Source organism: Bombina bombina, chromosome 7, assembly GCF_027579735.1.
Source record: "Bombina bombina isolate aBomBom1 chromosome 7, aBomBom1.pri, whole genome shotgun sequence".
Taxonomy (NCBI): domain Eukaryota; kingdom Metazoa; phylum Chordata; class Amphibia; order Anura; family Bombinatoridae; genus Bombina; species Bombina bombina.
In genome coordinates, this window is record NC_069505.1 from 420,793,091 (window position 1) to 420,809,301 (window position 16,211).

The 16,211-nt window shown below is 38.1% G+C and overlaps 1 protein-coding gene across 1 annotated transcript in view; it reads left to right on the plus strand.

Annotated features, from left to right (window-relative positions):
- Window positions 1-16,211, plus strand: part of TAB1 (TGF-beta activated kinase 1 (MAP3K7) binding protein 1) — a 105,798-nt gene that overhangs the window by 21,188 nt on the left and 68,399 nt on the right. The window lies entirely within an intron of this gene.

Here is a 16,211-nt window from a genome sequence, read left to right on the forward strand (position 1 = left end):
CTTCCCTCCCCCACCCCACAATTGTCCCCGCCATCTTAAGTACTGGCAGAAAGTCTGCCAGTACTAAATAAAAGGAGTTTTTCTTTTTTTTAATAAAAAAAAATAAAATGTTTTAGCTGTGATGGACCCCTGCCTTAGCCCCAACCTCCATGATCCCCCCCCCAGCTCTCTAACCCTCTCCCCTACCTAATTGCCGCCATCTTGGGTACTGGCAGCTGCCTGCCAGTACCCAATTTGCCCCAAAAACAAAAGTGTTTTTTTATCTTTTTACAATTATTAATGTTTTCTGTAGTGTAGCAGCCCCCCACAATACCCCAACCCCCTCCCCCTCCCAGATCCTTATATATATTTTTTTTTAAAATGTTTTTTCCCCCCTCTTCCCTCCTCATTGGTGTCAGTGGCCAGCTAATCGCGCGCGCGCGCCCCCGCACGCTCCCGGCACCCGGCGTGCACATTGCACTTACAGGAACCGGATGCCGGGTAGCGATGGGCCGCCCACCCGCCTCCCTGTTATGCTCCCACCCACCAACGAACCGGCACCATCGCTACCGGTGCAGAGAGGGCCACAGAGTGGCTCTCTCTGCATCGGAGTCTTCTAAAAAGGTATTGCAGGATGCCTCCATATGGAGGCATCACTGCAATACCCTGAGAGCTGCTGGAAGCGATTGCGATCGCTTCCAGCACTCTCTTAGACAACTGACGTACCAGGTACGTCTATTGTCATTAACTGGTTGTTAATGCATGACGTACCTGGTACGTCAGTTGTCATTAAGGGGTTAAGAAATATATCTCTTTCCTGTCTGGCTTGCGAGTAACTTTCCCAATGCAAATGTGTTGCATCACGATAAAATCTCCTATAGCTATTCCTGACTTGGTTGGCTAGTTGAATATTTTTTTTCTTCTTACACATAAAGGCTTTTATTTCACCTCTTAGATAGGCTTTCGAGGCTTCCCAAAATGTTTCGATTTTGTGGAAATATAGTATATTGTGGGTACAGTAATCTTTCCACTTCTGCTTAAGCCATGACCTAAATCTGATATTTTTATACATATGACGCGGAAAAAAAAAAGTAGTTAGACCCAGTCTGTTTTGTCTTAGGGTGGAATGCGACTGAGACTACCGCATGGTCCGATATGACTATATCTCCAATCTCCACGTCTATTTTTTACAATGACAGCGTTTCTGAAACAAGGATAAAATCAATTCTTGAAAATGTCTTAAATGACTTGGATTCACAGGTGAATGCATGGTGTTCAGGATTTAGAAGTCTCCATATGTCTACTATTTTTAACTGATGACAAAACTTTTTCATATAGTTAGCTTGTTTGTTATGTGTGGCTAGATTTTTTTTTTTGAGAACCTATCTAGTTCTGGACAGAGTGAGAGCTTGAAATCACCTCCTATAATCAAGTTATCAGTTAAAAAGGGGAATAATTTAGTTTTTTAATTTTTCCCAGAATGTTTTCGAAAAAACATTCAGAGCATATATATTACATAAAATGAATTTAAGACTATCGATTTGTACTTGTAAAATAATATATCTGGCTTCCGGGTCCAATTCGATCTGTATTATTTGATATGTTAATTTTTTGTTAAAAAGAATAGCGACCCCTAATTTCCTACTTTTACAAGGGGTGGCTATTACCTCCCCTATCCATCTAATTTTTAGTTTCGGGATCTCAAGGTCTTTTAAATACGTTTCTTGTAAGAAAACTATACTGGGTTTTTGACGGCATAAATTTTTGATTATAAGTTTTCGCTTGACTGGGTTAGTAATTCCTCCTACGTTCCAAGATTGAATCTTAATACTTTCTAATACGTCCACCATAGCTAATACTAAAACTTAGCTCTTTTACTAAAATTTTAACCTAAAAAACATAATCATTCCCCGAGGGACCCCACATCTATATCTTAAACTCATCTCAGGTATTTTCTCCAGGACAAAACATGATGGGCAATTTTACAAATATATCTCTCTAAAAGGGAGGTAAAAACTTCTTTTGTGTATATAAAAGTTTTCGATCTCTCTTTCATTATCCCCTATCCGTCTAACAGTAGAAGCAAGAGGGAGAACGGAGGCGGGGAGGACAGGAGGCGTGCGTGGAGGACGGAGGCGAGAGAGAAAAAAAAAAAGAATGAGAACTCTCAGAAATAACAAACTATTAGTATCTTCATATTCAGACGACAAATACAATTTTATAATTTCACAGAATACTAACTACCTTCTATCCTCCTCTAGACTCGATAAATTCTTTTGCTTTTAGCGCCTCTGTGAAAACCAGATTATTCCCCTTATCATCAATAATAATCTTGGCTGGATATAATAAACGTGCTTTGATTCCCATATTTATCATCCTTGTACATAACGGGGACATTAACACAAACAGAAAAACACTCCGCGCTAAATAGGCTGCCCTCAAAATTACAACCTCCTGTATACTGGCTACTAATAAATAAATAACAGTCTCAATGTAGGCCAGTGGTTGCAGTCTGTTAATATCAACACAATTGTTCAGATAAAGTACCTCCGTTATACACAGCCTGTCCTCCAAGGAAATAGCAGGCTTGCTCCAATGCTGTACCCTAGAGTTTTTCCGTCAGATAGCCTGATCCACTGTGGCTCCAACACAAGACAGGAGCTCCGGTGTTAGCGTCCTCGCTTGCAAAGATCCTCTGAGACGCCCAGTGATGACGTCACTGCCACGCAATATGCAGCACTATCCGATGCTGCTCTTCAGATGCGGAGATCTCAAGCACTCCACCAGCAACAAGATTGACATAAAAGATAGAAACAAAAAAGCGCATCCGGATTCAAGTGAGTTTATTAACAATAGCGGATATGACACACAAACAGAATTGCACTTACAATGTTTATGATAAAACTTGCATTTGGTTTATAGAGATGTGCAAGGCAATGCTGACCGGACCAAAGACCACAAGCCCTCCAAGTGAAGTCTGGACCCCCTCAGTCGACCGCCAATGCAGGTACTCTGTATAGGGCTAGATTTATCAAGCCCTTTCCTCCACTTTGACTGCAGGTTCGCACAAGCAGTCACAATTTATCAAACGCTCTCCAGCCCCGGGGACATTAACTTTCTTTTCTGTACAGTTTCATTCGAGAAGTCTTGGAATAAAAGAATTTTTTTGTCAGCGATAGAGAAGGATTCAAATTTCCTATACAGTCTAAACATTTCTACTTTGTCTTGAAATTTTAAAAGCTTGCAGATACATAATCTATTCCTGGTTATACCATAGTCCTACTCTTTTTCAGGCGCTGACTCTCATAGGACACAAGAGCGTGTAAACTATACAGCTAGAAAATTTTGTTATATTTTACTGGTTGAAAGATTTTTTAATTCTACACACCAGGCTGGCAATAATGCGTCTGCTGTTACTTTTGCTTAACTAAAGCCTAGCCTGCACAACATAGAATTAGCATCAGATCTGATTATGTCAAAACAGAACAATTCAAAACATTTTCATAAGCCGACCCATTAGAGAACTACTACGTTGCATAGCAAAATAGTCTTGCTTTGGATTTTCAAGCGTCTTGTGACCCCAAGCTCAGGGCTGATATATATTTATTCCAAAAGGAATGCTCTGTTAGTAGGTTTAACCTTTGCAGCAATCAGAAAAGCGGCACAGAAAAAAAAGGTGAATATAGACAATCACTGACAGTCCACTTTTCCTTTTGTAGGTTTCATAAGACTACTTATTACTTAAATCTTGCCTCTTTTTTGCGAGAGAGATATCAGGGAAAAAGATCTGCGATAAGACATATAGATCCACCAGTTTAAACCTTTTCTGCCCCCGTACTGCAGGGCTTTCCGCCTTTAAGATTGGTAAAAAAGTATGTTAAATACAATTACCGTCCTCCTGGGTTGTGCTGTGGTCTTCCCCCGACCTGAAGGTGTAAGAGGCCTTACAGCTTTTTGAGGTTACATCACCTCCACAGCTCTCTGGAAGTCAGCTCGTGTCGTAGTCCCTGGAAACACACCAGCCAGCAGGAAGTGAAGCTCCCGGATCCCTCCGCGCCAGCAACACTCCCGCAAGTCATCCTTCTCCAGCTACAACGTCGGCACCGGACCGTACTACTTCGCCCAACCAGGGGGCTCCGGTCTCCTCCTCAGGAACTGCGCTGTCCAATCTCCCGGGGTAAGTGCATGGGGTCCAACAGCTACAACCCAGCTTCAACTTCAGTGTATTTTTTCTCTCAGGCGGTCCCCAGATCACAGCTTAGCAGTCGGGGCAACGAGCGTATTCGCTCTCTCTGGTTTCCATCGCACTCTGCCAAACTTCTCCGCAGAGTTGTAGCCCACACAAGCCGACGTGGGAACGGCCACAGGCTAATGCGAATTAGGGTAGATGGTCTTTCTCAGCTCTAAGTTTGCTGCAGCTCACCACGCAGCTAGTCAGAGCTCCTCCACCAGAAACGATCCAAGTTCAGCGACTTTACTATGTTCCCGCAGGAAACTTACAACCGACTCCATTTCTTAATTGCTGACATGATGCAGGCCTCACCGATGCTCTGAGCAGCTGCAGTATTTAAATGCTGGTGCACTGAGAATATCTAGCTATGCTAACATAAGTTTTAAGTTTTACTAGAAGCATTTTTGCCAATACTAATAATTTATATTGCAAATATGTTTCTACTCAAAAGAGTAATTGATTTATGTGCATTTCCATTTTTATCGGAATGTCCCTTTAAATTATTCAGATAAAGAACACAATTTTAAATTTCCAATTCACCTCCATTGTCTTTATGTGCGCAGTCGTTTTATATTTACACTGAGTCACCCGCTCCTACTGATCATGTGCAAGAATCACAGGATATACCTATATGCATTGTGATTGGCTAATGGCTGCCACATGATACATTAGGAAGTTATGTAACAGAAAAAAAAATCTACTGCTCATTTGAAATTCAATCGTTTACATTGTCTATTAGGCTTTTATTGATTGCGCTACTAAGCTGTATTTATTGTCCCTTTAAAGGGACAGTCTAGTCAAAAATTAAACTTTCATGATTGATAGGGAATGCAATTTGAAAGGGACACTGAACTCAATTTTATTGTGACTCAGATAGAGCAGCAAGTTTAAGCAACTAATTTACTCCTGTTATCAATTTTTCTTCCTTCTCTTGCTATCTTTATTTCAAAAAGAAAGTCCAGAACCTTGGACAGCACTTGTTTATTGGTGGATGAATTTATCCACCAATCGGCAAAAACAACATAGTTTGTTCACCAAAATGGGCCGGCATTTAAACTTACATTCTTGATTTTCAAATAAAGATACCAAGAGAATGAAGAACATTTCATAATAGGAGTAAAAAATAGAAAGTTGCTTAAAATTGCTGCTCTGTCTGAATCACAAAAGAAAAAATTTGGGTTCAGTGTCCCTTTAAACAACTTTCTAATTCACGTTTATCATCAAATTTGCTTTGTTCTCTTGGTATTCTTTGTTGAAATCTAAAGCTAGGTAGGCTCATATGCTAATTTCTAAGCCCTTGAAGGCCTCACCTTATTTCACTGCATTTAGAATTTTTTTCACAGCTAGAGGGCTTTAGTTCATGTGTGCCATGCAGATAACATTGTGACTACGCCCCTGGAATTACAAATGAGAGGGCACTGATTGGCTAAAATGCAAGTCTGTCAAAAGAATTGAAATAAGGTGCAGTCTGCAGAGGCTTAGATACACGGTCATCACAGAGGTAAAAAGTATATTAATATAACTGAGATAAGGGGCAGTCTGCAGAGGCTTAGATACAAGGTAATCGCACAGGTAAAAAGTATATTAATATAACTGAGATAAGGGGCAGTCTGCAGTGGCTTAGATACAAGGTAATCACAGAGGTAAAAGTATATTAATATAACTGAGATAAGGGGCAGTCTGCAGAGGGTTAGATACAAGGTAATCACAGAGGTAAAAAGTATATTAATATAACTGAGATAAGTGGCAGTCTGCAGAGGCTTAGATACAAGGTAATCAGAGGTAAAAAGTATATTAATATAACTGAGATAAGTGGCAGTCTGCAGAGGCTTAGATACAAGGTAATCAGAGGTAAAAAGTATATTAATATAACTGAGATAAGGGCAGTCTGCAGAGGCTTAGCTACAGGTTAATCACAGAGGTGAAAAGTATATTATATAACTGAGATAGGGGGGCAGGCTGCAGAGACTTAGATACAAGGTAATCACAGAGGTAAAAAGTGTATTAATGTAACTGAGATAAGGGGCAGTCTGCTGAGGCTTAGTTACAAGGTAATCACAGGGGTAAAAGGTATATTAATATAACTAAGATAAGGAGCAGTCTGCAGAGACTTAGATACAGGGTAATCACAGAGGTAAAAAGTGTATTAATATAACTGAGATAAATGGCAGTCTGCAGAGGGTTAGATACAAGGTAATCACAGAGGTAAAACGTATATGAATATAACTGAGATAAGGAGCAGTCTGCAGAGGCTTAGATACAAGGTAATCAGAGAGGTAAACAGTATATTAATATAACTGAGATAAGGTGCAGTCTGCAGAAGCTTAGATACAAGGTATTTACAGAGGTAAAAAGTGTTTTAATATAACTGAGATAAGGGGCAGTCTGCGGAGGCTTAGTTACAAGGTAATCACAGGGGTAAAAAGTATATTAATATAACTGAGATAAGGAGCAGTCTGCAGAGACTTAGATACAGGGTAATCACAGCGGTAAAAAGTATATTCATATAACAGTGTTGGTTGTGCAAGGGTAATAACCCAGGGATTATCTATCTTTTTAAGCACTACAAATTTGGGAATAGACTGTCCCTTTTAATCTGAAATTCTGATCAGAAAACATAGATCAGCTGTGATCACAATTGCCCACAGTTATGTGATGCCGCTCATGCTGGTGTAATACTATTAAAGGGACATGAATCCCAATTTTTTGTTTCATGATTCAAATAGAGCAGCAATTTTAAGCAACTTTCGAATTTACTCCTATTATCCATTTTTCTTCGTTCTCTTGATATCTTTATTTGAAAGCTTAGGAGCCGGACCATTTTTGTTTCAGCACCTGGTTAAAGGGACATAAAACCGTTTTTTTTCTTTCATGATTTAAATAAAACATAATATTTTAAACAACTTTCTAATTTACTTCTGTTATCATATTGTGTTTGTTTTCTTGTTATCCTTATTTGAAAAGCAGAAATGTAAGCTGAGGAGCGTGCACGTGTCTGCAGCACCATATGTCAGCAGTTTTGCAACAATGTTATATGTAAGCAAGACCACTAGATGGCATCAGTTTTATAACAATGTTATACATTAGCAAGAGCACTAGATGGCAGCAGTTTTATAATAATGTTATACATTAGCAAGAGCACTAGATGGCAGCAGTTTTATAATAATGTTATACATTAGCAAGAGCACTAGATGGCAGCAGTTATATAATAATATTATACATTAGCAAGAACACTAGATGGCAGCAGTTTTATAATGTTATACATTAGCAAGAGCACTAGATGGCAGCAGTTTTATAACAATATTATACATTAGCAAGAGCACTAGATGGCAGCAGTTTTATAACAATGTTATACATTAGCAGGAGCACTAGATGGCAGTAGTTTTATAACAATGTTATACATTAGCAGGAGCACTAGATGGCAGCAGTTTTATAACAATGTTATACATTAGCAAGAGCACTAGATGGCAGTAGTTTTATAACAATGTTATACATTAGCAGGAGCACTAGATGGCAGCAGTTTTATAACAATGTTATACATTAGCAAGAGCACTAGATGGCAGCAGTTTTATAACAATGTTATACATTAGCAAGAGCACTAGATGGCCGCAGTTATATAACAATATTATACATTAGCAGGAGCACTAGATGGCAGTAGTTTTATAACAATGTTATACATTAGCAGGAGCACTAGATGGCAGCAGTTTTATAACAATGTTATACATTAGCAAGAGCACTAGATGGCAGTAGTTTTATAACAATGTTATACATTAGCAAGAGCACTAGATGGCAGCAGTGTTATAATAATGTTATACATTAGCAAGAGCACTAGATGGCAGCAGTTATATAACAATATTATACATTAGCAGGAGCACTAGATGGCAGTAGTTTTATAACAATGTTATACATTAGCAGGAGCACTAGATGGCAGCAGTTTTATAACAATGTTATACATTAGCAGGAGCACTAGATGGCAGCAGTTTTATAACAATGTTATACATTAGCAAGAGCACTAGATGGCAGCAGTGTTATAATAATGTTATACATTAGCAAGAGCACTAGATGGCAGCAGTTTTATAACAATGTTATACATTAGCAAGAGCACTAGATGGCAGCAGTGTTATAACAATGTTATACATTAGCAAGAGCACTAGATGGCAGCAGTTTTATAACAATGTTATACATTAGCAGGAGCACTAGATGGCAGCAGTTTTATAACAATGTTATACATTAGCAAGAGCACTAGATGGCAGCAGTTTTATAATAATGTTATACATTAGCGAGAGCACTAGATGGCAGCAGTTTTATAACAATGTTATACATTAGCAAGAGCACTAGATGGCAGCAGTGTTATACCAATGTTATACATTAGCAAGAGCACTTGATGGCAGCAGTTTTATAATAATGTTATACGTTAGCATAGCACTAGATGGCAGCAGTTTTATAACAATGTTATACATTAGCAAGAGCACTAGATGGCATCAGTTAAATAACAATGTTATACATTAGCAAGAGCACTAGATGGCAGCAGTTATATAATAATGTTATACATTAGCAGGAGCACTAGATGACAGAACTGTTTCCTGTCATGTAGTGCTTTAGGCATGTGCACGCTAACTACCTAGGTATCTCTTCAACAAAGAATAACATAAGAATTAAATAAATTTGATAATAGAAGTAAATAGGAAACTTTTTAAAAATTGTATTCACTGTCTGAATCATAAAAGAAAATTCTTGGGTTTAATGTCCCTTTAATGTAGGTGTAAATGTACCTGAGGTAGGGTTATCACGTCATTTTATCTGTGTTTATTCGCATTTGTACACTTTATTTATTCATTGTGCCCCCCGCCATGGTTCAACACAAAATAAATGATTGTATTAATGTTTTAGGCTTCTTCTGGGGTTACTAAAGAAAATACAATCTCAGAATAAAATATCCAATACGATTCACTTATTTATTGCGAGGGAAACTGACAAGTTTATAAAGCTTTATTTGTATTTATGTTAAAGGAACATGAAACACACAAATTTTATTTAATGACTTAGAGATAGAGAATATCATTTTTTAACTAAGTTCTGTAATCAAATATGCTTTATTCTCTTGGTATCCTTTTGTTGAAGAAACAGCAATGCACTACTGGGAACTAGCTGAACTTATTGGGGGAGCCAATGACAACAGGTATTTATGTAAAGCCACCAATCAGCAGCTAGCTCCCAGTATGCATTGCTGCTCCTATTCCTACTCAGGTTTGCTTTTTTAAAAGATACCAAGAGATCAAAGCAAATTAGATAATAGAAGTAAGTTGTTTTAAATGATATGCTCTATCTGAATCATGGAAGAAACAATTTGGGTTTAATTTCCCTTAAAAGAGACTTACAAGCCCAAAACAAAGTACTCTGTATTCTTAGAACAGTTTTTTGTTGTTGGCTGATAACCATTTGCCATCTGTGGCACAGAACATGACAAGCGAATCCACCACCAATCACCAACCTTGCTGAACATTTGGCAATGTAGGGAACCAGATGTTTTGCCTGTGTGTTTTTTTGGGGGGGGGGGCAGGTGTACATTTTGAGTGGGGCTCTTAATAAATAACCTGGTATGATTATATTCAGTGATTCAAGTGTTTTCTTGTCTCAAAAACAAAAATAGAAAAAATATAGTGCAATACAATTTGGTGAAAAAAAAAATATTTTTTCCACAATAGTAGTCCCACTAACGGGGTTACTCACACTTTTTTGAGCCAACCAGGCTCTAGGTACAGACGCACACCCGGTTTTATACTGCCAGGTAATCAGTATATACCAACCGCAAACAGCTGCTTCAGGTAAAAAGATATTTGTTAAAATACATAAAATTATAAAAAGCCACTAAGATATACGCTAATATATACAGTCACTCGGGTATCGGACCCCTCACAGAGCTTTCAGTGGGAGAGATAACTTAACCCTTACTTGGTTGAAATGAAATAGCATGCCGCACCGGCTTAGCTAGCTCCCCCTGGGTAATTAGTAATCTCTCAATACCTGTCCTGGCGACCATGCTTGTAAAAAGTGTATAGTGGCGTTCAGCTAATGTCCCTGACCTACGTTTTCCCGTAAGCGTACGGCTTTTTCAAAGGAGATTGGAATGGTGTGCGCCTGATTCCCTGGAGTAGACATAGGGTGAACGGTCCTCCTATTGGTCCTAACTTTTGATGTCTTTCTTCTGTGATTGGTTATCTCGTCTATGGTCCGGAGTTTCATCCTCCATCTTTGAAAAGGGCAAAGTCCCAATTGATTTGATCCACATATGTAGATAGTTTTGGGAAACAAAGCTAGTATTACATTTTCCTATGATATCTGTACTTGTATGTAGTTAGGAAATAGAATGAAAACACAAATTTTTAGTGCTAAATATTTAAACACATTTTAGATGATTTTTGATGCTAAATTCTAACATGAAACCTATATAAAAACATTTTCAATGAATTATATTTATAGAATACTGTTTTGTTCTGTGTATACAAGATGGAGAGACAACATGACATATTTACTACTTTGTGTATATAATACGAGATGCTAAAAGCCATAATGTTATCATATTATATCTATATTTATACAAAGTGTTAACATGGAGACAAAAAAGTATACATTGTGGATTTGTTAACTTTGTATCCATTTTTTAATAACTGCAACAGAAACATTTTTGTTCTATTTTCATGATAGTAACATTTGTCTAATCTAAGGTGAAATCTCTCTAATTCGCCTAATGTTTATAGTCTTTTTTTAGAAGGGGGTTTATCTAGATTATCATATACTTAAATAAATGGAATATAATATGTAAATTCACCATAACAGATCAATAGGAGTCCTCCTCAATTCCAGTGATTCAAGTGTTTTCTTGCCTCAAAAACAAAAATAGAAAAAATATAGTGCAATACAATATGGTGAAAAAGAGATTTTTTTCACAATAGTAGTAACATATAATGTTGCCCAAAATTCATAAAAATGATACAAACCCTCCCGGCAGACCCATAGTGTTGGGCTACAATCCCTCACAAGTAATCTTTCTCTATATATTAAACTTTTCTTACGGCCATATGTAATTCAGACCAAAGCTTATTTTAAAGACACTATCGGCATATTACATTTTTGGAAAATATTGTATGGAATGAAACTTGGTGGATAATAACAGGAGATGTATCTTCTCTTTATCCCAATATAAAAAAAGAATCAGGCATAGAAGCCATTAGACAAATATTACAAAAAGAGTTATCTCTATTCAAGTTGATTTTATTCTGGCGTAAATAGCCTTTATTTTAGATCACTATTATTTTTGGTTCAATTATAAATATTATTTACAGATAAGTGGAACGGCGATGGGAATCAGGTTTGCGCCCAGTTATGCCAATTTGTTTATGGTCTACTGGGAAGATCTTTATGTGTACAGCCAGCATGACTGGGCGCAGCACCTGGTTTCCTATCGCCGTTACATAGACAATATTTTCTTAATTTGGTCAGGATCTGAGGACCTACTCAAGGAATTTCTCTTCCATCTGGAAGGAAATCAGTTTGATATAGGATTCACATGGAACTACAGCCAACATAAAGTAGAATACTTAGATTTAGAAATTTACGTAGAAGATAAAATTAAAAGCAAAAATTTCTTTAAAAAAGTGGATATAAACAACTTTATCAATACCACTAGTTGCCACCAAAAGAAATTGCTTTTAAATATTCCTAAAAGCCAATTTATTAGGCTCAAAAGAAATTGCAAAGAAAATAAGGTATTCCTCTATCAGGCAGATACTCTAATAGAAAGATTTGTAGAGAAAAATTATAAATTAACATCAATAATGAAGACAATAAAAGAAGTGGAAAAAATGGAACATAAAAATCTTTCTTTTTTAAGACACAATGAGTCCACGGATCATCTTAATTAGTAATGGGATATTCACCTCCTGGTCAGCAGGAGGAGCAAAGAGTACCACAGCAGAGCTGTTAAAAAGCTCCTCCCTTCCCTCCCACCCCAGTCATTCTCTTTGCCTACGTTAGTGATAGGAAGAGGTAAAGTGAAGTGTTAGAAAAGATTCTTAAATCAAGAGTTTATTATTTTTAAAGTAGTACAAGATTGTGTGTCTTTGTTCTAAGGTGTAGCCGTAGTCCATATCAGTCTCTTTAGTAGGACTTTGGTGGCTTTAGAGCAATGGGAACTTGTGGGACATAATTCTCAATGCGCCTCCCATATATTTGTGCTGCCCTATTCCTGATAGCCTAAGTAAGATGACTCATGCTTTATCCTTTCCCACAGGGCTATGGGAGGGAGAGGACCTCTCAAACCTGCTGAGCTGCCTTGCTGTCGGGCAGACTTAAAAGGTAAGTCCTGACTTTTTATTCTGGGTCTGGGGTAAGATCTCAGAAAAAGTGGAGCACTTTAATTTATGGGACATAGAGACTCCTATTTGTAGAGGAAGATAATTTAGACAGCACCTTCTTAGCTGGCACTGGAGCTGAGAAGTATTTTTTCACTACTACCTTTAATCTCTGGGTCTATGTAAGAGGGAACGTCTCAGTATGAGGGGAATGTTTATGTTTAGATGGGTTAAGCTGCTGAAGCAAGGAGAAGACCCATTGTGGCTCCAGACTTAGTCTGTTTATTCACTATCGGTGGCTTAACTTTAAAGGAATCCGTTGCATTAATAATGGCGACCGGGATTCGCCTTGATAACGCCCACGATGGGGCTTGGGCACTCTGCTTATATGCTTCGTTTTCAATGTCTAACTTCCTGCTGGTATCGGAAGGATAGGGGCAGTGTTTGGTGAGCTGCGTGAGAACCAGACAGCACTACAATGCTGAGTCTGGTGTTTTGGGCTGCAGAGATATCTCTGATGTCAGAGGGACTGTGTTTTGACAACTCAGCAAGAATTAAGCTGAGGTGTAGGGACTTTCCTCTACATTTTGAGTATCGTGAATTTTTCATCTACACACAAAAATAAAATAAGATGGTTTAACATTTAAAGACACAGTAACGCACAAAAATAAAATGTGACGTTTTAACATTTAAAGACACAGTAACATCTTTTATGTTTTAAATGTTTACTAAATAATTTCAACTGTTATTTGCTATGTTATTTTTGGAACAAGATGTCCTGCTAGATGCCCTTTGTAAGGTTAATGCTCTGATACAGATGTGAATACACAATCTTTTCTGTTCATCTATGTGAAGAACTTTAGGTTGTTCAGATAGATTTTTTTTTCTGAGCCAACATCTTTTTAAGGCAAATACTGTTTAAGAATCTATTGATAAGGTTCAATTTATGCCGCAAATTTCTCCTCTAGTGTCCCAATGTTGTAGCCCTCACAAGCAGTGCCCTGCGCTTTATCTCAATCTCCTTCGGGAGTTATGTTGCCATTTTTTCCCCATGCTGCGGGGTTGGCGCAAGAGGAAATGTGTTACTTCAGTGAATACGTTTTCCGAATATTTCTTCCCTGAGGCCTGTATAGGAAGATTCTTTGGTAGTATCTGAGGAAAAGATCTTAGACTGTGTCTTTCTTTTATCTAAAGGTTAACCTGGAATAACTCCATTTATTAATTAACAAGGTTTGGAAAACAGTTCCCAAGGTGGATGGAACAGTTTCCACCTAAGCTAAGAGATCTACTATTCCCATAGAGGATAGTTGTGGCTTCAAAGACCCTATGGAAAGAAGTTAGAGGGTTTACTTAAAAGACGTTTGTACCATGTATGCGGATGACATTTTGTTAACCCTTACAAAATCTGAGAAATCATTACCACAAGCTTTAAAGATAATTCAGGAATATGGCAAACACTCTAATTTTCAACTAAATGTAAACAAATCAGAAGTACTAAATATAAATTTAAAAGAAGATAAAATGTCACAGTTGATGTCTCTTTGCCTGCTACGCAGGCAATCAGTCACAATGAAATACTTAGGAATTCAGATATCAGCGGATATTGAGGCTATTTTTGAGGCTAATTATAAACACCTAGAAAAGATGATAATTGGAGATCTGTCCAACTGGAAAAATAAGAAATTGTCATGGTTAGGTAGAATATGTGTTATTAAAATTAACGTCCTCCCCAGAATACTATATATTATGCAGGCTCTGCCCATCCCTTTACCAGGGGAATTTATGAGTAAACTTCAGAACACTCTAGAGACATATATTTGGAGTGGTATAAAACCAAGAATTAATAAGCAAACAATGTACTTAGCAAAGGAAGGAGGAGGATTAGGGGTACCAAATATCCAGACATATAGACAGGCCTTAATGCTACAAAGAATAGTAGAATGGAGCTCAAATGACAGTACAAAAAAATGGATACAGATAGATAGGGCAATCCTACATACTAACAACCCTGGACATATAGCTTGGACGCTAAAGAAGGATAGACCAATGACTGTGGACAGATACCCCCTTTACAAAGAGCTACTCAGGGTATGGGACAAAATTATCCATACCTCAACACGGATATCCTCACCGTCTCCCATGACCCCATATATGGACAACCCAGCCCTCCCATTAGGAATAGCAAGGAAATACACACCCCAGGGCCAACAGGTAGCTCAGAACACAATTGCAACACTGACCCAACACCACAAAATTAAAAAATGGGAGGACATAAAAGATACAGAGACACACTTGAACTGGTTGACCCATGCGCAAATTTCACACTTCGTATCAACACAAAGACAGGAATTCACTGCTACGGAAACTGACAGATTTTGAACAACTCTGCTATGCAGGGCGCCCATGCTCACACCTAATATCTATTTTATATAAGATACTTTGGCAAAACAATACATATTGCCTACCAACATATACAAAAGCATGGGAGAAGGAGATAGGAGAGGAAATGAACTTAAAAACAAGGAAAAACACATTCCTTAATAACAAGACTGCCTCTATATCAGCACAGATACAGGAAACTAACCTCAAATTTCTCACCAGGTGGTACCTCACCCCGAGCAGGCTCAAAAGAATATACCCGAATGCCTCGGGCAGATGCTGGAGGGGTTGCGAGACGGAGGGCACTATTCTGCACATATGGTGGGAATGTCCCAAGCTCCAGCAATTCTGGACGGACATTGTCACATGTATATGCAGAACGCTAGAGATTATAATCCCCAGAGACCCCAAAATAGTACTACTCTTCGCAGGCTTACTTCAGATTAAGTGCATGGCAAAGAGAAAGTTGCTACTGACTTTGCTGAGTAGCGCAAAAATTTTAATTCCCAGATATTGGAAAACCGCCATGTCTCCCACCCAACAGGAATGGGTAAGACAAGTAGATATGCTGTTACAACTAGAAAGATACCATCATATTAAAAATGGCACAGTAGAGATCCACGAAATAATGCTGCAAATGTGGAGTAAAAACTAGCAATATAAATATTACATTTGTGAAGAGACATACACCATCCTTCTCCATCTGCAGACACAGATTCTCCTGCTTGCTCCCTTCCCCCCACATAGGGCGGCGACACCTGCTCTATATTCCTGGGATACTCCTGGGATATCAACTAGGCATATACATTCACACGGATAAGAACTGACGAAAGACGGGGAGAGGGTAAATGCACTTAACTCAGTAGACCCGGACAATGTTGGAGGCACAGGGGGGGAAAAAATAAACATGCGAGGGAAAAATACACACCTGTCGGGTTGATCTGTAGCAACATAATTAACACAGTGTCACTTACAGTGGGGGTCAGAGCAGTAGTCAGGATAGAGATCAGGGAGGGAAGTGAGAGTGCAGTTAAAGGTTTACTAAGCAACACTGTGAGTCCAGGACAGAATGGTTTAAAACAACTCTGTAAAAAGCTCTATGTAAAGACATTGTATTATACTGAAAATCGATGTTATATTTTGCCACAATAATTCTGATGTAAAAGTTTGTATTTTTGGATTTTACAATAAAGCTTTTGGAAAAAAAAAAAAGACGTTTGTACAATAGGGCTTACAATGACAGCCAGCTGTGTACACTGCTACCGTCACTA